At 39.7% G+C, this 21429-nt stretch overlaps 1 protein-coding gene across 21 annotated transcripts in view; it reads left to right on the forward strand.

Annotated features, from left to right (window-relative positions):
• Window positions 1–21429, forward strand: part of Ptprk (protein tyrosine phosphatase, receptor type, K) — a 522578-nt gene that overhangs the window by 158772 nt on the left and 342377 nt on the right. The window contains exon 3 of one of the 21 annotated variants that reach the window (XM_006512617.2): window positions 14841–14916. The exons of the other annotated variants lie outside the window; for them this stretch is intronic. The gene's annotated coding sequence lies outside the window, so the exon portion shown is untranslated. The remainder of the gene's footprint in view (window positions 1–14840; window positions 14917–21429) is intronic. 21 annotated transcript variants of the gene reach the window in all.

Genomic DNA, 21429 nt, shown 5'->3' on the forward strand with positions numbered 1-21429 from the left:
AACCAAGATATGTTGCTTCCTTTCAACTGCTGACTGAGGATGCTTGAAAATCAAAGCCAGCTTCTTATTTCATGTTCTTTTTTTGCCTACCCATGTGCTGAGGTAACACATTGGATATTTTTGTCACTCCAGTGAACAAGAGTTCTGTTTGCATGATTTATCAGGATAATTATCTGCTGTAAAACAGCAGTCCTGGAAAGACATCTCAATTCCAGGTAGTCCACCAATGACAGCACAGTATCCATGAGTTATTCCTCTGCCCATAGAGAAAGTTTTGGAAGACTAAACTTCCCAGGGTTAGAAGAATACCCCAACCTTTGCTGGAGTCTCCCCCTTCATCTTTTTCTTGAGTAAAGACCACTATACACAGTTGGGTTGTCTTGCACAGGTCATGAATGCGGCTAAATTCTTCTAGTGTCCTGGGTACCAGAATTGTCATAGTAAAGCGTGATTTGCATAGGTCAAGTGGAATTGAATCTCCGTATTATCTCAGTTCCTTGAAGTTTCACTCAACTATTAGATCACTGTTGGTCTTGATGCATTTTAATGCATTCTAGCATTAGGGTGATAAAAATGTAAGTTTAGCTTTGATTTAGGTTCCTAGTTTTATGAAATAAGTTTTAATCAGTGCAGGTTCTTTAAACAAGCTTGACCTTAGTGACATAATTTTATCACTATCGTGGAAGTTTTCTTAGCATTGGGGAGTGGTGGTGGATGGAGAAATGATTCAAATCCTAAAGAGCAATTCTTAAAAACCAACATTTCATCCATTTTTAAATGTAGGACTCTGGTAAATTTCTAGAAAAGGATGCTTTGATCAAAGTAATGTTTACAGTCAAGTAAGACAGATATATACATAAATAATCGTTAATTACCAACACAGTGTGATCCCCAACAAGATAATTGTAGTATGGCACTAAAATAGAAACAGTTTATTCCTCATTTTGAGAAATAAGTACAGTTGCTCTTGTGTATATGAATATTTATAATTATTTGAGTGATGTTGATCTCTTCTTCTGGCTACAGAGAACAGGTAGTGCATAAATAGACAGTCTGGAAACATTGTACTGGGAGTGGCCAGCTATACTGAGCCATAACTCTCAAGCTGGAGTTCCCCGTTGAGACCAGATTCCCACTGTTCCTGACTTGTATGTCCCCTGCTTATACCTCTTTGTAGCCCCTGGTTTTGTTGCCCACCAAGGCAAGTAAAAGCATCTGAGATCATTTTATACAACTTGTAAGCAGCAGTTCATAATCAGAGGTTCATGAACTCTTACTTCCCTTTTGCCCCTGCTCCTTAATACCGTGAGATCATGAGATTATTAAAATGTGAACTCTGATCCCCAGCTGATTAAATAGTTCTTAAGTTATGCCTACAGAATGGCCATGCTTGAGGCTCAGGTTTCCCAGTGTTGTAGCAGCTAACTTTGTAAATTAGGTAGTTGGAGATAGAACATCTTTGCTCCTTGGTTTAGGTTGGTCTCTGTGCTCTGCCTCATCTTCCTGTATGGTCAGCTCCACAGGACTTTTAAAAATTGTATCTAGGTATCCTTTCCTTCTAATTTTAAGCTGTCCTGATAGCTAAACCTTAGTTTTGCCACAAAGGCCTTAAGTCCTGTGAAACTCTGGAACACATAGTTCTACTTCTTCAAAGTTGAATGTTGCCTAGAGTAGAGCTACAGGATCTGTGTGCTTTGCTAGAGGGATGGTATCAGAGTCCAGAGTCACAGCTTACAATTTCAACTCCTATTCTTGTTATCTGACTGACACAGGACAGGTAAACATCCTTGATACACCTGCTCTATCTGACTAGTTCAGAGAGTGGTTGGTTAAAACAAATCTAGTCAGCAATGGGAGCAATGGGGATCAAGAGTGCCCATGTAACAGTACAGAATGGGGTACTTTGAGTGATTGGCCCAAGGAGGGTAACATAAGAAAGCTGAAGAGGGCCCCAAACTGTCAGCAGAAAACAAAGCAAAACACAAAACAACATTTATCTGAAGACCTTGATGAAAATTTTCACCCTCGCTCTCCCTTCTTTTCTTCTTCTCTTCTTCCTCTCCCAAGTCCTTCCTCTTCTCTGTCCCCCCTCTCCTCTCTCCTTCCTTGCCTTTCTCCATCTTTTCCTGCTCTGCTGCATTCCTCCCTTCTATTGTTTCTTCCAGGTCTTGCTGCGTAGCTTCAGCTGGCAACTTGAAGTGTGACCCAGTTTGCTTTCAAATTCATGGTAATCTGCCTGCCTCAGTCTCTCTGGTCTATGCTGCCATGCTTGACTTGAGAACTCAAATAGTCATCTCTAGTGCTGTGTTTCCTGGTCTATGCTGGCATGTTGAAGAGGACTGAGGATCTGAACTTGGGTCCTCATGCTTGTACTTGACCCACAGAGCTATTTGCCCATCCTGGGCATACTGATTGTAATAATCTCAGATATAGATTCGTTGAAAGTGACTAAGGAAAAAAAGCATATCCAGTTGTACTTTTCAATTATGTATTTCATGTAGAAAAATGTCCGTGTAGAGAAATTAGGAACTTTAATGAAAGCTGTTACAAAACTTGCTTTCACCTTCCCTTTTCTGTTGCTAGAATTTTATAATATTTGTAATGCACGCATGCATGGACACATGCATACATGTATATAAGGGTATAGAAAACAAAAGAGAACACAGTCATTTTTTTTTTTCTCCTCCATACTCCTCCTGCTGTTACAGGGGACACTATCATCCTGAGACGGAAGTGGAGCCTGAAACCAGGGATGCTGTGAGACCCTCCATGGGAGCCCATGCACACTGCAACTAAGATCTTTCATTCAGACAATTATTAAGAGACTCATAACTGAGTGGCATTTCTACTGCTGATACCCTAGGCATTGAGCCGATTCACATCCAGAGCAAGCATTTAGCACAAGATTCTGTCACATGATTTGACATCATACAACTTAATACTTTAGAACTGTGTATTTCTGGAACTTCCTTTATACTTGTCTACTCTTATTTGTTAGCTGTTTATGTACATGTGCATACTCATATGCACATATGTATGTGTGTGTACTCCTCAATGAAAGTCAAAGGACAGCTTCAGGGGCAGGTCTCTCCTTCCACCATGTGAGTTCTAGGCACTGAACTCAGGTCATCAGGGTTGGGAGCAAGAAACTGGGGGTGTAGTGAGGCTCTAAGTCCCACAGATCTTGCCTAGCCTAGCCTTGGTTTTCTGTGTCTGTCCCCAGTCAGAGTTACCTAGAAGACAGGTGCTACCAACCCTCTCAGTGGCATGTGAGAGTAACTCACTACCAAAGAAATACAAAGGTTTCTGAGCCTCGAATGGTGACAGGGTTCATGGAAACCAACATGGTGTTTACATTTTATGGTAATTTAGCTAGAGTATTTTCATTTGAGAAATAATGAAGTTGATCATCACCTTTACAGGCTCAGAAAACTTCATGGATTAAAAATAAAAATAAAGAAATAAAAAATAAGTGAAAATAAAAACTAATAGTGTTAAGATTGAAATCCTCAAATAGTAAACTTCGATTTCAACACTTTAAAATTTTATCCAGTTTGGACATTCTGCGTAGAAGATTATTCTGTTATTTGATTAAAATGCCTGGGCAAGCAGCTATGGCTTGTCCTCTTTCACTTCGGGACTTGGTGTAGTTTCCGAATTCAATGGTTCTGCACGTAGAGTCAGAAAACTCATCTATCTATGCATGGGACTCTCAGCTTGTATGCTTCACTAAGGAGTATATTTAAATCATGTAAAATAAGAGTTGTCATCTGTTACTAATTAGGTGTGATGGCTCTGTGGGTCAAGGCTGTCATTGTGACTGACAAGACTTAGATTTCAGGCAACCACGTGGTGGAGGGAGGGAAATGACTCTTTTTTTTTTTTTAAAGATTTATTTATTTATTATATGTAAGTACACTGTAGCTGTCCTCAGACACTCCAGAAGAGGGCGTCAGATCTCGTTACGGATGGTTGTGAGCCACCATGTGGTTGCTGGGATTTGAACTTCGGACCTTCGGAAGAGCAGTCGGGTGCTCTTACCCACTGAGCCATCTCACCAGCCCGGGAAATGACTCTTGATTCAAGTCCTACCTTGTCCTCCCTTACACCAGCGTGTGCATGTGTTTATTTCCCCCTCTCCCCTCTCCCTTTCTTCGTTCCCTCCCTTCCTAATTCCCTGCCTCCCTTCCTCCCTCTCTTCTTCCCTATCAATATAATTTAAAAAGAGGATACAAAGGAAATATCAGCTTTGGAGTTTTATAAAAATAATTTAATTCTCCAGGGCAGGGATAAATTCACTAGAAACATGCTGTGATATGTCCAATTATTTAATATTTGTAAACTATCTGCCAATGGATGCCGACCAAGCCTAGGTAAGGGCTGACTGCTGGAAGCTGATGGGAGGGAATGGCAATGTGGCTTGGACTGGGCATGGGTGTTACCTCTTCATCTATTGCTTGTGATCTAGTCAGCTGCAACTTCTCATACCCCACAGAGAACAGGGCTAATAGCACTCTCCATTGCCATTCACAATAACAAGTAAGTATATGGACGGCATATTTCTAGCTACCATTAGCCATTCTTCCATCAAGTATGTGGATTCTTTCTTTCTTTCTTTCTTTTTTTTAGAGCATGGGCTGCTACATTTTTTAAAAAAAAAGATTTATTTATTATTATATGTAAGTACACTGTAGCTGTCTTTAGACACCAGAAGAGGGTGTCAGATCTCATTATGGATGGTTGTGAGCTACCATGTGGTTGCTGGGATTTGAACTCAGGACCTTTGAAAGAACAGTCAGTGCTTTTGCCCACTGGACTATCTCACTAGCCCTGGATTTTTACTTTCAGTGGTAGAAGAGAATCAAATGAAGCCATAACAGAATGAATGTGGGAATCTTACATAAACATTCAGTTTGTAAGGATGAATTTAATAAGAATATAATTTTCCATTGTGGAAACAGAAAATATAAGAACATCAGTATGCCAAAATAAATAGCAATTATCCATGGGTACAAGTGCTTTCAATTTTTCTTTGACAGTTTTTAATTTTCCTTATTTTCTACTAGAAAAGATGATCCTTTTAAAACTATGTTAAGCATTATAAAACTATGTAGGTCATTCTAAACATGAAGGGTTAGAATATCAAAATCCCCCTGGGCAGTGGTGACACATGCCTTTAATTTCAGCTCTCAGGAGGCAGAGGCAGTCGGAGCTCTGAGTTTGAAGGCAGTTTGGCCTACAAAGTGATATCCAGGCCAGCCAGGGCTACACAGAGAAACCCTGTGTTGAAGAACTGGGAGCATCATGGGGATGAAGAAAGAAAAAAGAAAAAAGAAAAAAGAAAAAAGAAAAATCAAATCAAATCAAATATCTCTCCTCTCTTCTCTTCTCTCTCTCTGTCTCTCTCTCTTTCTGTCTCTGTCTCTGTCTCTGTCTCTGTCTCTGTCTCTCTCTTTGTCTCTCTCTCTCTTTCTGTCTCTGTCTCTGTCTCTGTCTCTCTCTTTGTCTCTCTCTCTCTCTCCCTCTCTCTCTCTCTCTCTCTCTCTCTCTCTCTCTCTCGTTGCAGTCTACCTTAGGTTTGTAGATGAACAGTGAACAGAGCTAGCACATTTTACATTCTGGGATCTGATTCTTTTGCTACCCTGCAGCAAACTCAGGCAGCAGCTAATCCTAATGTCAGTAGTATTTTCATATGGAAATTGCTAGGTGAAAAAGAACAAAATCGGGAAAAAAAAAGTTTCTTCACCAAATAATGTGGAAATGTTTCTGGAGAATTTAGTAATGTTTAGTTTCTTAGTATTTACAGTGGCTGGGATTTTAGACTAGGGATTTTTATGAAATTCTTTTCCTGGTTTAAACACACACACACACACACACACACACACACACACCCACCCTATTGTATCTTTAATTATTTTCTCCTTGAGAGATGGTTTTTCTTCTCTTTTTGGGCACTGTAGATATCTGCTATAGGTGTTTTTGAGTAATTTCTGTTCCTGTAAGTAATCCCAGGAAACTTCAGAAAGGAATGGTAACCACATATTAGATAGTTTTAGTAAAATACTATCCAGCTTTTGTCCAAAGTGGTGGTTTTCTTCTTTGTTCATCAGGGGATAAATCATCCATTTTTGTACCATCATTAGCAGTGTTTGGTATACTTTAAAATTAAAAATTTAATCAAGTACCCAAGGAGCTAAAGGGGTCTGCAACCCTATAGGTGGAACAACAATATGAACTAACCAGTACCCCCAGAGCTCATGTCTCTAGATGCATATGTAGCAGAAGATGGCCTAGTCAGCCATCATTGGGAAGAGAGGCCCCTTGGTCTTGCAAACTTTATATGCCTCAGTACAGGGGAATGCCAGGGCCAAGAAGTGGGAGTGGGTGGGTAGGGGAGTGGGGTGGGGAGGGTATGGGGGACTTTTGGTTTAGCATTTGAAATGTAAATGAAGAAAATATCTTATTAAAAAAAACAAAAGAAAGAAAGAAAGAAAGAAAGAAAGAAAGAAAGAAAGAAAGAAAGAAAGAAAGAAAGAAAGAAAGAGAGAAAGAAAAAAAAGCTTAGCCAGTCTGGTGTTTGCTTGCCTTTCTTTAAGGGATAAAGATATCAAGTGTCTTTTCTTTATGTGTTTATCAACTATATATTGTCTTCAGTAAAACATCTGTATCTTGGCGTATTTTTTTAAAAAGTTTTGGCATTAAAATACTAAGCTTTGAACTTCTAAATAATAAGTTTACCCAACAGTTCTGTATCTCAGTGTAATGAGTAATTATTTACAATTCAATTCATTCCCATTTATGTATTGTTAGGTTTTAAAGACTTATTATGTTTATGTGTGTGTGTGTCAATGTGGGTATATGTACTTCTGAGTTCAGTGCCCCAGGATGCCAAAACTATGTCCCCTGGAGCTGGAATTATACGTGGTTGTGAACCTCCTGATGTAGATGCTGGGAACCAAACTCTGAAAACTTACTCTCTGAAAATATACTCACTGGCCACCTCTGATCCCCCTCTCTAGTACTTTATTTATGCTTTTAGTGGCATAGACAGTTTTAGTGTTTTGGTGAGAAAATCCACAGGATACTAAATGATCCTTAATTTATATCTTTCACTCATTCCAAAAGTTTATTGGCTCATTATAAAGATTTTAACTGCATAAGCATTTTTATATTGCTGCATTACCACTGAACAAAGTAAAATTTCACAGCCACCAGAACCATGATATGTACTTTTTAGGGGTGCTGTGGAAGCACTGTACTCCCTGAGAACTCGCTGTGTCTTTACCTGTGTGTGTATCACAGGTAGGTAGGGAGAGGCAGAAGAGAAGACAATCTTCAGAAGGAATTTCACAGACAACAAACAAACAAACAAACCTGGAAATGTAAGACCATGCACACTTTGGGTTTACCCTGTAGCAAGTAAGTAGTGCAGTCAAGAGATGCTGAGAAGGTAGTAGAAGGGCCTTGACATGGAGATGTTTTAACTATGTTCAAACATTGAGTCTGTATGCGCAGACTGGAGCAGGGATTGACCTAGGACGTCTGAACTTCACAGTGGTTCCTTTGGCTGCAGAATGGACACTGAATTTCAGGGACACAGCATACACACATTTATAGACAGCACACTCTCATGTATAGAAGCAGTGCCAGTATTTATGTATTTATTTTGTCGTTTGTAGTTGATGATTTCCTAACAATAGAACTTAAGTGCGGGCTCAGTTCTTAAACGGTAAACTGTGTGAAGTTGAGCTAGATTGCATAAAATTAACAGGGATGGACCTGATTCTGATATTAGCATCAAACCACACCCTGATAGCACCTTTCTCACAAATCTTTCCAGTGTTCTTTGCGGTTGGGGTGTGTGTTTCCAGGAAGTCCTTTCCCATTTCCCTCATGGCCTTTGAAACCTTTTATTTGTACTGTGTAAACTTCATTGCCTGATTTCTTTTTCTTCCTTCCTTCCTTCCTTCCTTCCTTCCTTCCTTCCTTCCTTCCTTCCTTCCTTCCTTCCTTCCTTCTTCCTTTCCTTCCTTCTTTCCTTTCTGGAAGTATAGATCTTTCAGAGAACAAGATGTTTGAACATTCTAGCCCTATGTGTTTTGGGAATTCAGGTTGGTAAATTCTAATTTGAAGATGAGAATTTTAAACTCTGTGGTACCATTTTAGTAAGGATTAAGTGAGAAAAATGAACTAGCAGGAACTTTCATTTAATCAATTTGACATGTGAAAATTATGTGAGAAGCTGATGATTTCTCTGTTGAGATATTTTCTTCTGTAATTTTGAAGTTTAAAAATATCTCATGTCTTTTTCAGTTATCTGTTACACAACACTGCTCCAACTCTGTATGGAATACACTGATGACTTTTCCATCACACAGGTCTCCCTGGACTTGTTCCATTCAAATTCACAGTTCCTTTTCTGCATCTCAAACACACCAAGGGCATTACATATATCAAGCAGGATGGCTGCCATTTTGCTTTTGTGGATTTCTTGCGTGTTATATGCATTTTATTGTATGTAAATATATATCCTATCATGTCACCAACCTATTTTGATAGAGTCAAACTTTCCTTTTATTACATCAAGTGCTGAGATTAGGTTCAACAACGAAAACTCAAGGAACACTGTGAGACTGTAGACACCCCTCAGCAGATACTTCAGAAAGACACTATGATGTGGTGGCCATGAGTACTTCTTTCCTACTTCTGATAATCAGAACAAGACAGTTTCAGAAAGTGGATGCATACTAAGGTGTCCATACATTCCTTTTGTTGCTAAGATAAATAACATTTACTCCCTGAATTATATATCCTTAAATTTTAACTTAAAAAATATAGATATAATGAGTATTTTTAAAAAAGTAACACTTTCCTTTGTAGTTAAAGAAAATTCGCATTCTTACTCAAGTTATGTACTGAGGAGCTATTTGCATTAGAGTTGGAAAACAGAATCAGAAGTCCCTATTGGTTCTTCGCCTGAAGCTGAGCTTCACACCATAACTTATTTGTGTCCCAGACACAAATGCCAGTGATTCAATTAGCTACCATTATTGATTCCTGACCTGTCTTTGGTGTAGCGCTAGACACTGTGTTTGGAGCAGTAGAGATGCTCTGCTGAGGAGGTGATCACACAGGCAGAATCATTGAACAGCAGCAGACAATGAGAATGGCTACTGTTGTGCTGTGTTTCCATCAGGTAAGCTCAGTTTTAAAGCTCTCCTCTGTAATAGAAACACAGCTGCACTTTCCAGTTACTTGTACTCAGATACACCAATTCTCTCCAATATAGTATCAAAAATAAGCATAAATTCCACCCTGGAAACTGTTAAAACATTGTATGCTTCAGGTAACAAGACCTGAGTTTAAGCCCTAGAAGCCATAGATAAATGCGGGACATGTTGTCCGTGTATATGATCTCCACTCTGGGGAGGTGGAGAGAGGCTGATGCCTGGACTGGCACACTACCACTCTTCCTGTTAGAAGCTGGGCTCTAGACCATTAGAAAATCCTGGCTCATAAACAAGATGAGTGAATCCCTAGATCATGAGATTTTCCTGTGGCTTGTGCATGCTCCTGCACACACACACATGTTCACTTTGCAAACATAAAATGTCTTTGCTTGCCTTTAGAGGACCACTGATTCACTCATTCTTCCACACTCGGTTTGCTTTTGCTTTTCTATTCTTCAAGTAATGTTCCCCCCCTCCTTTTTTTTCCTATTTGTAGAGCTTATATTACTAGACTCATAATAAACTCTTTCCCAACTTTCTTATGTCCTAGGGGGCATGACAGTGGTTGAACAATCCCTAAAATACCTGCTTTAGAAGACCCAGGTGATTGGCTGGAATGAATGAGGGAGTGGTAGAATAATCACCAACTCTGGACTCAGACGGAATTGTTTTTCACCTCTTGTTTTCACCTTTCATTTATCATAGATCTGCAGCTCTTAGTCCATTTAGCCCAGGAATCCTGGAGTGACCAGTGGATGTAATTCTAGAGACTATGTGATGGTGGGTGGCTTCCTAGACAAGGCACAGCAGTATTGATGGGCACAGAGAGAATGCCATAGGACACATGGTCACCCTGGCAGTTGGCATGGTTGGCTTGATTGTCCAGCTCATTCCTGTACCAGGGCTTAGACTTGCAGATGCTTCCAACCTTAAGATATGTACTGTTTATTTCAACTGCAATTTGGGAAAACAACAGTTTTGCTCATGTGTACTTTGTCAAGCAAGTCAAAATGCAAATGTGGGATTGGAGAAATGGCTCAGCAGTTAAGGATGCTCACTGTTCTTCCAAAGGATCTGGGATTATTTCCCTGTGTTCATATCTTGGTAAATCATAAATGCTTGTAGTTGTAGTTCCAGGACATCCAATTCCCTTTTCTGGCTTTCTTGGGCACACTTATATGTAGACATATAAGTGTGTGTGTGTATACACACAAGGATACATATAAAATAATATACATCTTTTAACATTCAAAAACAGTTTCATAATTCATTAAATATTTTCCAACAAAGCATTTACCAGCTGAATTCCTGTTTAAAATTCTTTATTCTTAGAATACTATTATTCTTAGAATATATTATGAATTTATATATAATATTATAATAATATGGAATTTACTAGAATAATAATGTAATAATGTTATTTTTATAGTGCTAACCCATATAGATTAGTATTCTATATTATTCTAAATATAGCAAATTCTATCATAATTATTTTTGTAGCCTTAATATTCTGAAAAACTTTGAATAGTTAATACAAATACCAAGTTCTAAAGTTACTAATTTATAAATACTTAAAATAGTATAGTTAACTGAGAAACATTCTCATTTCGTTGAATTTGTGCCAGTGTAAAGTATATCTCCTATCACAGCTTGAGGTAGAAGTGAAGGTTCCAGGAGAGAGCACACAGAACTAAGTAACCATATAGATAATTCATGTAAACTTATGATAACTCAAACTCTACTTAATATCATTCTTCCTTTATATCAGAGTTTTCAGAGCTCTAGAATTTGTACATACTAAGTTGAAAGGCTCATTACTAATAACTTTAGCAAACAAGTCAGAAAGTAATTTTCATTGGTAGATTTGCATGTTTCCCACCATTTCCTTTAGGATTACACTAGGGAGTTTTACTGGCCCTTCCAAACAGTGAAGCACTGTGAGAATTTAGTGTTAGAGAATCTGGGAAATCGGGATGACATAGACCAGTGACCCTCACCCTTCTTAATGTTGTGATCTTTAATACTGTTCTTTGTGTTGTAATGATCCCCAGTCATAAGATGATTTTTATTGATGCTTCATTACTATAATTTTGCTACTGTTATGCATCTTAATGGAAATATTGGATATGCAGGATACCGGATATGCTACTACTATGAAAGGGTGGTTCAATACCCCAAGGGATTGCGACCCACAGGTTGAAGAACCTCTGACATAGACTAAAATAACGTACCATTCTCCTATGAGTTACTAGTCAGGTATTCATCTGTGCAGAGTGCAAGTTAGTTGCTGAAGCCTGTGAGAAAGTTTTCTTTGTTGACGACTGGTGCTCTCCTTAGGTCTGAAAACACTGACTCAGGACTTTTTTCTTAAACTACCTCATGCCCACAGGGAATTAGCTGAGTACGGGATCTTGTACATTACGAGGCTTTCAAGGTAGCAGCAATAATGTTTTCGCATTTACTGGATCTGTGAGGATGAGGGGACTCTGTAAAGAACTGCTGTTGTGTGAAGGAGTTTGAGAGAAATGGCCACGCAAAGCAATCTGGGACACACCCTCAGCTTTTGATGCCTGTGTGAAGAGCCCTGAGGCTTGTGGCTCTCTGTGTGGCCTGGTGACCTGCTAACTACCTACACAGTCTGATAAAGAACTGAGGGATAGTTTTTGCTCAGACAAAATACTTGAGACAAAATCCTAGCCACCGAAAGCATAGATGAAGGTTGTCCAAACAAATCTATTTTCAGACAATTTAATTTCACAGCCTTTTTTGCTCGGCTCCTTGATACCATTCAACCCCTGCTCCCCACCCTCCACAGCCCTTCCCCTGTCCCACTCTACATGTGTCCCCACCTACTGCTTTCTTTGTCACTATGTGCCTCTCCACCATCTTCCTTCTGGTCTTATTTTGGAAGGGAATGTTGCTGCCAAGTTTGATCTTTGGATTTCAGTTAAAATCTTCACCCTTGGCCAGCTAGAAAGATGGTCTACCTTGCCTAGTACTGGTAGTGCCATTTTTGCTTCTGAAAAGAAAGACTGAAGCCCTGTGGTGGTCTAGTTGTTGCCCCCATGAGACCTTTTTTTATACCTAAGGATATCTTTAGGCTCCAGATCAGAAGAAAAAAACAATTGTTCAGAGTGAATCTGTTAGTTACCATCTTGTTTATGCACTTACTCCCATTTTTAGGTATAGAAGAATATATTTGTTCTTTTCCGTGTTCCCGAAAGCAATTTTAGGAAAAAGATTACTGCGAGGAGGATAATCATGATTGTGTTCCAATCACAATTAGTTCCAATTTTGCCTCCTCAGATACATATGCCTGTTGTCCTGTCTTGAAAATTCTTTCATCCCCAGAACACATTGTCTTCAAATTGAATGCTCATCGGGTTTAATGTACAACATACTCAACAGGGAATTTTGGGTTTGTATTGGAGGAGATAAATCAGTAAATAGCTTCTTACATTTGGTGTGTGGATTCTCTGGGGACAGAAGGTGAACATACTTGCGTTTCCCAAACTAGTTATGTGTGCCTGTGAGTTCAAGATTAAATGGTTTTTGTCTAGCTCTAGACAGAGTCTGCTATGAGGTCTCAGAAGGCACCCAAGTTGTTAGTAGTTTCCGGGTAACATCTTGGTAAAAAATGTCTACAAGGTTTGAAGTTAAAAAATCTTTTCCTCTAAGTTTCGAGCTAAGAATAAATGCCATTTCCATATGCTCTGTAGCATTGCTGACACTTGTGGTGGCAAAAAAAAAAAAATAGTTTCTAATTAGTTTGTTACATTTTGTGTTTTATTAATTGCATTAGCTCAGTAGAAAGTAAATTTGTCTTCATTTTTAATTTATACTATGAATTTACAGTATTTAAAATTCCTTTAAAATGAAAATTCTTTTATTTTCTTATCATCACTTGTGTGTGTGTGCGCACATGGGTGTGTCTGTGTGTGTTAAATGCTCATGTTCAAATTTATGTCTGCCTGCCTCTGCCTGTGGAGGGCAGATGTTCATTTTATATGTTTTTATCTATCATATTCTACTTTATGGTTTGAGGCAGAGTCTCTCACTGAACTCTGTCTCACTGTATTGACCTAGCTGGCCAGCAAGCAATCAGGACCTGCATGTCTTCCTCCCTCCCACCTAATCTCATTTCTGGTTTCTAAGGTAATACATCCTGGAGTCTAGCTTTCACCAGATGCTGACGATCGCAGCTCACATCTTCATGCTTACACAGCAAATACTCAACTCACTGAGTAAAATTTTAAAACAAAACCCAACCCAAAACAATATTACAGTATGTCTGTCATTTCTGTCTCTATCTCCATCTCTCTGTCTCTCCCTCTATCTCGCTGTTTCTCTCTGTCTCTGTCTGCCCGTGTATTTGCTTCCATATGCAGACAACAGATATATTACTGCCAATATCTTTCATCTGAGAAAGAGATTCATATACCAAACTCCCCATTGTCTTTGAGATGTCTCAACAGAACACATGCCCCTTTCCAGATAGATAGATGATAGATAGATAGATAGATAGATAGATAGATAGATAGTAGTGATAGTAGTAGTAGTTACGGTTGTTGTTAGCATTTCTATTGTTTGGTAAATTTCTTGCCATCTGAGTTCTCATTACCCAGTGTCTTAGTTAGTTTTGTATTGCTGTGATAAAGACCATGACCAAAGGCATCTCTAGGAGCAAAGATTTATTTTAATTTTGAATTCCAGGTAATAGACCATCACTGAGGGAAGTCAAAATAGGAACTAGAAGGCAGGAAAAGAAGCAAAGCTCTGGAGGAACACTGCCTACTAGCTTTCTCCCTAGAGCTTGCTCAGCCTTATTTCTTTATACCACCCAGGACCACCTGCCTAGAGGTGGTACCAACCACAGCGGAATGCACCATCCCACATAAATTAAGAAAATGCTCTCCAGACTTCCTCTAGGTCGATTTTAGGAGGCTTTTTTTTTTTTTTTTTTTTTGTCAATTAACATGATCTCTCCCTGCTTTGTCTCCCTGTTCATGTTGAAATGACAGAAGCTATTTAGCACATACCGGACGAATAAAAAACAAAATAACAACAACAACAATGCCCCCATTTTTTTCACTACCTTATTGTTCTGGCTGGTTTTATGTGTCAACTTGACACAAGCTGGAGTTATCACAGAACAAGGATCTTCTGTTATGGAAATGCTTCCATGAGATTCAGCTGTAAGGCATATTCTCAATTAATGATCAAGGGGGGAGGGCCCAGCCCATTATGGGTGGGTCCATCCCTGGGCTGGTAGTCTTGGATTCTATAAGAAAGTAGGCTGAGCAAATCAGGCAAAGCAAGCCAATAAGCAGCACCCCTCCATGACTTTTGCATCAGCTCCGACCTCCAAGTTCCTTCCCTGTGTGAGTGAGTTCCTGTCCTGACTTCCTTTGGTGATGAACAGCAACATGGAAGTGTAAGCTGAATGCTCTTTTGTGACACATACTTAACATATTCAGCACCATGCTCCTGCAAGTTCTGGTGGCTTATATATGAATTTTTAATTTAGTTCTTTAGTATTTTAAGTTGTTCTTTTAATTAACATGAGCCAGCCATGTTCATTTCTGCTAATGAAGTTTCTTCTTCATGTAGGTCACTGTGCAAAAGGACATAATGGGGGACATTGACCTTTAACCATGTCACCACTACATTTGGAAAATTATACCTGGTATAGTAAAAGTTAGAGAATGTATAATTTTTTTGTTACTGAAAAATGTATGTAATTGGATATGTGAATCATGGAGAACACAAGACTGGCATTCCTCAAGGTGCAGAAGGGACATACAGGATTTCCATAGGGTGTGGGAAATGGAGGCTCTTAAGTCATGGTCACTGTATCTTGTGAGGTCTTTCTGGTGATATGTGGCAAAGAAACACCAGGACTGACTTCATTGGTCTTACATGTGTGCTAGTCATTCAGTAATTCTCTTCAGTTCACAGAATTCTGTGGCTCCTCTCTGGTACATCTGTGTTACTGCTATGTGAATGAGCCCTGTCTGGCTGTGGCATCTGCAGAGCTCAGCTACTGCCTGTCTGAAAGTTCTTAATCATTTTTATTTTTAGGTTGTGTTGTTTTGTTTTGTTTTGTTTTTGTTACACAGTTTTGGGGGAGGTACCATGTGCTAGAACTACTTCTAAGAAAATAATTAAAGACATAGTTTCTCTGGACAGAAATTTGATCCTATTCTTTGTGTTTGATATGTTTTTATTTAGTTCACGAATAATAATGGATCCTGGAAGCATGTATCTAAGTAGATTGAAAGGTTCGAAAATCAAATTTTGGAAACGATCGTTTACCTCTTCCTTCCACAGAAGAAAGGCTACTGTCTTGAGGACAGCTAAGTGACCACATGGGCTTGATTACTGACCACAGAGCCAACAACTGCTTGTTTTGGCTGCAGCTACTTCTATTTTAGCTTTGACAGTACACCCCAGAGACAAACTTAAAAAAGTTAGTGTGGGAACTGAAAGGCCACAGTTTCTCATTGTTTGCTCTCACCCATTGAGCCCTAAGTCAGGGTGTATGAAATCACTTCACAGTGGTCAGCACAGCAAATGGACAAGGAAAGCTCTGGTGGGGGGAGGGGCAGGATCACCAGCATGCCACCTCTCTGATTCTGTTAAAAAGGAATGCTTATCCTTTAGCCCTTGTTTGGTAGAGAAAGTGGAATAAACTGTCCTAACAATGGCTTAGCCTGTCCAGCTTTTCACCTTTGAACAGGTTTGCTTATGTGGGTCCCACCACCCCCTTCTGATCTACAAAATAATAGATCCACAAAGGTAGTAGTGTAACCTGTCCCAGAGGACTGTAATCTGCTTCATTACTGTGCTTCTCTGAGACAGTGGGAGTCACTAACTCTTCTGGTCTTGCCTTAAGTTAATAGAGGTTTACTGGAGTGTGGGCATCTTAGGTCTCATCCCTTACTCTTATGTGTGTGATAGGTGTATGTGCTTGTATGGATGTGTGTATGTGTGTGCCTACATGTAGAGGCCAGAAATTAACGTTGATTGTCTTCAACAGTCACCATTTTATTTTTTGAGAGAAGGTCTTTTATTGAAATGGAAGACTATAAATTTGGCTTTGCACCAAGAATCACTATGTATCACCCCCATCCTCTCTACCCATGGCATGGGGGTTAGAGACATACAGGTCCACACTTGGCTTTTATGCGAGTATCCTGAATCTGAACTCAGGGCTCCATAGTTGCCAGGCAAGCCCTTTGCAGATTGGGCCCTCTCCTCAGCTCTCCTGAGGGGGATTATGTATTTATATCTCATAGGTGGCAAGCTTTTGAGGTAACACTGGTCTCTTTGGCATCTTTATTTATCGGGACCTTTGTTCTCTTTCTCCTGTTCACATGGTTTATGGAGCTGCTGTTGTTGGAGGTTGACACAGAATGGCCTTATTGCCTTTGTCATGCATTAAAATGTGTCTTTGTTTTATCTTCTCCAATTTGGACTCTTTAGTTCTCCATTCTCAGTCTCTCATTTCTTCTCATTCACTTATTTATTTATTTGTTTACTTATGCCATTTACCTGTCTTTGGCCTCCTTAGACAGGGCTGTTAATCTTAGCAAGTGAACAAAATCTTGGTTAGGCAAATTTTGCAAAATATTTTTATTTTAATGTTTCTACTTCCTTAAAATTCTTAATATGATGCCGCCCGCTTATTCTCTTCTCCATAATGAGACATGATAGAGAGGCAGGGGTGAGAGAATGACTGGACCAGTTATGATCTGTCAGATCTATCATCTATCTGTCTGCCTCCCTGCCTGTCTGTCTGCTTCCCTGTCTACCTCCCTGTCTGTCAGTCTATCTTTGGGTAATAGTGGGATGTTCAGTGCATGTGTGTATATATATACATGTTTGCATGTGTGTATGTGCAAGGGTCTGCCCCTGTATACATGTGAAGATCAGAAGGTGACATCAGAAACTTTCATTGCTCTTTACCTTATTCCTTGAGGTAGAGTCTCTCATTGAACCCAGACTCTCTGGCATGGGAGGGCTAGCCTAGCATCCCCTTTATTCTAGGAATCTACTATCCCTGGTTTCCAAGACTGGATTGACACACCACATCCAGCTTTTTTACCTGGCTTCTGGAGATGTAAATTCTTGTCCTCAAACTTGCTCAGCAAGTGCTGTACTCCTAAAGCTGCTTTTGAATCCCAGTTCTTGAATTTTTAACATCTTCAGAAACAGGAATTTGGTCCCTTAGGAGAGTGGTGAAAAAACTGCCCTATCTGACTCTTTTTTGAATTATGCTCCTTTGCAATTAACAATTTCCTGTCATTGAATAAAAAAAGGAAGAAATTTCTTTACTCAGTTACCTCTGCTCCTGTAACCTCATCCTTCTTGAATCTGAAAGCTCAGCTGGGAAACTGTTCAACAGGAGTTCTTCTAACTGATCCATAGCGGCCTCTGACTTATGCAGAGTAGTTGTCATCATTACAATGGTTAGAACTGAATAACTCGTAGCAGCTGTTCGTTTTGAATACTAATCAAGGCTTAGTTTCTCTCTTAGTACATTTGAACAGAGTTTTCGTGCCTTCGGATATAAAGTGTCTACTTAGTAGAAGATGTTGACTTTAGAGTGCATTTCTAGATGGAAAGTGAGGAAGCTGCAGGCTCTCTTTTCCTGGCCTTCAGCTCTGGCTTTCTTTATGAACAATGATGAGCTACATCACAGTGATAGACTGGAGTTGTTTCAGACAGCCACTTGCCAGAGACTGCATGATGCATAGCCCTCCTTTCCTTGTTCCTTCTCTTCTGGTTTCTGTGAAAAGACAAGTAGGGATTACCAAGCTCTCTGCAGGACAAAGACTCTCCTGCGTTTTAGGTAATGCACTATAATTATTCCCTCTCAAGTTGCTTTTTATGTTAGCAGCTCCTTCTCGAAACGTTTCAGTACCACTTTACAGGAAAGATGGCAGATGGAGAAGCAAAGGCGAGAGGCAGGTCCACAGAGACGGGTGAAACCATAGAGCAGATTTTAAATTTCAGTGAATCCTTTAACATTGGTGTGTGTGTGTGTGTGTGTGTGTGTGTGTGTGTGTATGTCTCTATGCGTGTGTGTTTGTGAAACAGTGTAGGGGAGGAGTATCCTAATTAAAAAAATTAGAGATTCTTTTCAGATTTCAGATTGGAAAATCGGAGGGAAAAGGAGCAGTTTAGAAGAGAAGAAAGAGATGGCAGGGAGTGTTAACAGGATGGCATCACAGGACAGGGGTGTGGAGGGAAGGAGCAAGAAAAGAAAGAGGTGGGAAGGAGGTGGTAGGATAGATGAGAAGCCAGAGTAGCGAGGGCAAGGACTGAGAAAGGCTGTGGTAAGTTATAGGGTCCCGACGTTTACAAGCATTCCAGTGTTAACACTGTCATCTCAGTTTTAACCTACGAAAATGTTTTTTTCACACATGTCTAGTTGGATTCTTCCTACTATATCATACAGAACGGAGGGAATCTGTGCAAAGAAAACATTTCACTATCTCATTCGGCCCTCCAAGGCAGACTGCATCAGTCAGCCCCCTTGCCAGCCTCAGAGAAGCAAGAGGATTAAGGCAGGGACAGGGCAAACTATTTGTGTGGGGTGAAAAGCTGGGTGGTTGTGCACTGAGTGCAGAAATCTTAGGCCCTGGTAAGAAAGCAAAGTGGATAATGTGGTTACACCTCTAAGTCAGACAGTGCATGACATTACCCACTTTACTGGTCATGTTGCTTTGGTTTTCTGTGCCATGCAGAGGAACACAGAAATTTTATGACCAAAGAAAGGTCCAAGTGCTTCTCTCTCAACCTGCCACCCGCCAAAATGTATACTAGCAAGATTAAGTTATAGAATAGCAAATCTAGATTAAATTATAGAATAGCGGACCTAGTCTTTAATTTTAACCTGTATCAGATAACTTCTATGGAAACTTGACTCCCGAGAAGGAAAGATCCCTCTAATCAAGTTTAGGAAATGTCTTTGGTTTGTGTCAATCCTCTCTCCCTCCATCTCTCTGTCCCTTCCTCCCTTCCTCCCTTTTGCCTTCCATCTCTTCCTGTCACCCTTCACCCTATTCTTTCTGCTTCTCTACTAGTATATGAAAATTTTCCTAGTCATGATCTGAAATCAAGATGTTTTTAGTTTTCAACTATAAATGCAAAGCTCTTCTCAGGGCATTGAGAGAAATTTTATCCAGAAGAGCATCATTGAATCAGTTATGATTCCTCAAGGTCAGAAAGGGAGCCTAAATATTGGGAGCCTGAAGGTGTCAGATCTCAAATTCTTGAAAAATGTAATTTCTGTTCTTTTGTGTTGGAGATTGGAGTACAAGTTGCTTTTTCTTATATGTCTCATTCTGCCTTTAGAAATGATGGAGTGGGAAAACTTTATTAGAAGAGAAACATTATCTTAAGGCATAATAGAATGTGCAAGCTTGAAAAAAATTACCAGTAGGCCATGTTCTTGCTACGTAAAATGGAGGTTCTGTAGAAGTTAATTGTAACTTTTACAATTGGAGCAATTCTTCAGATTGCGATACAGGTCATTTTAAAGTTTTCAAGTTTTTCTTTTTGCTGATTCTATAAACAATTGTTATTGTTTCCCACATTTTTGCTTGTATTTGGTTATGTTCCTCAAGTTTTTAGTAGTCATCCCCTTCCCTGCCTGCTAGGGGCTGAGATCTGGACAAAAGTAGTTTCTGTTATATCTGGTGGAGGGTGGGAGGGAGGGAGGGAGGGAGGGAGAGAGGGAGGAAGGGAGGTAGAGAGGCAGAGAGGGAGAGAGGGAGGGATAGGCCAAACCAAGAAATATTTTTTAAACTTGATTAGAGGGATTTTTGCTTAATGAGAGTCTAGTTTTCATAGAATTTATCTGGTACAGGTTAAAAATAAAAAAAAAACTGGAGTTACTATTGTTCTATAATTTAATCTCTCTAATCATATTTCCGATATGACTAATCAGAGAGGTCACAGTAGTGAGCAAATGCCTAATTTTGTTATATATAACAGTTTAGCTGCAGGTTGAATTCTCTAAACTTCATTCTGGACTTTTGGGCAGATAATGTAACTGTAATCCCAACCTTTCTTAGAGGTTTTCAATGAAATAAGCAAATCAGTTAAGTTCAGTAAGAGACATTGGCCGTGAAGGATGATGCCTGGTATGTTAGATGGACACATAGACTAGCATCTCATTAGATGCAGGCAGGCTGTACCCAAAGTTTGTAGTGAAGAAATAAACATGCCAAAGGAATGAATTTCAAGCAAAATAAAATCCAGTTTGGAAAGAGTGAGACAAACAGCAGGTTGGGATTTTTCTTCAGAACAGAAGGAAACCTTTTGTATCTGGAGACTGTAAATGAACAAAGAGGCTCGAGAGAACAGTTGTGGATTGTGGAATCCCAGCCATGAAAGAGTTTGGATGACACTTTTACTGTAATGTAAGGAGAAGGAAAAGTTCATTGTAACTTTTAAAAGTCTGGTGACAGTCAAAAAATAGCGTAGGGCGGCTAGCATGGACATCAGTAACCCCATTACCATACCATTCTGGTTGGTTGTTATGCGTAGCATCAGAGTCTGGTAGAGGTAGTGTACTGGCTAGCTTTGTGTCAACTTGACATGGCTGGAGTTATCACAGAGAAAGGAGCTTCAATTGAGGAAATGCCTCCATGCGATCCAACTGTAAGGCATTTTCTCAATTAGTGATCAAGGGGGAAAGGCCCCTTGTGGGTGATGCTATCCCTGGCCTGGCAGTCTTGGTTCTATAAGAGAGCAGGCTGAGCAAGCCAGGGAAAGCAAGCAAGCCAGTAAGGAACATCCTTTCATGGCTTCTGCATCAGCTTCTGCTTCCTGACCTGCTTGAGTTCCAGTCTTGACTTCCTTGGTGATGAACAGCAGTATGGAAGTGTAAGCTGAATAAACCCTTTCCTCCCCAACTTGCATCTTGGTCATGATGTTTGTGCAGGAATAGAAACCCTGACTAAGACAGGTAGTGAGCATGCAAATCAGGGTTGAGGAATGAGCTTGAAGCAATTGGTGGTGAATTTCATGAGAAAATCAGGGGAATGGGGAAAATCAATGCCGTTAATGATCTGAGTTTTACTCCCTGAAGTATTACATATCCACTTAGATAAAAGAAGGTGATGGGGAAAGAGGCTTAATCAAGAAGAAATGAAAAGTTGCAAAATATAAATAATATGTTGGCTTT

The sequence above is a fragment of the Mus musculus genome, chromosome 10, assembly GCF_000001635.26.
Source record: "Mus musculus strain C57BL/6J chromosome 10, GRCm38.p6 C57BL/6J".
Lineage (NCBI taxonomy): Eukaryota > Metazoa > Chordata > Mammalia > Rodentia > Muridae > Mus > Mus musculus.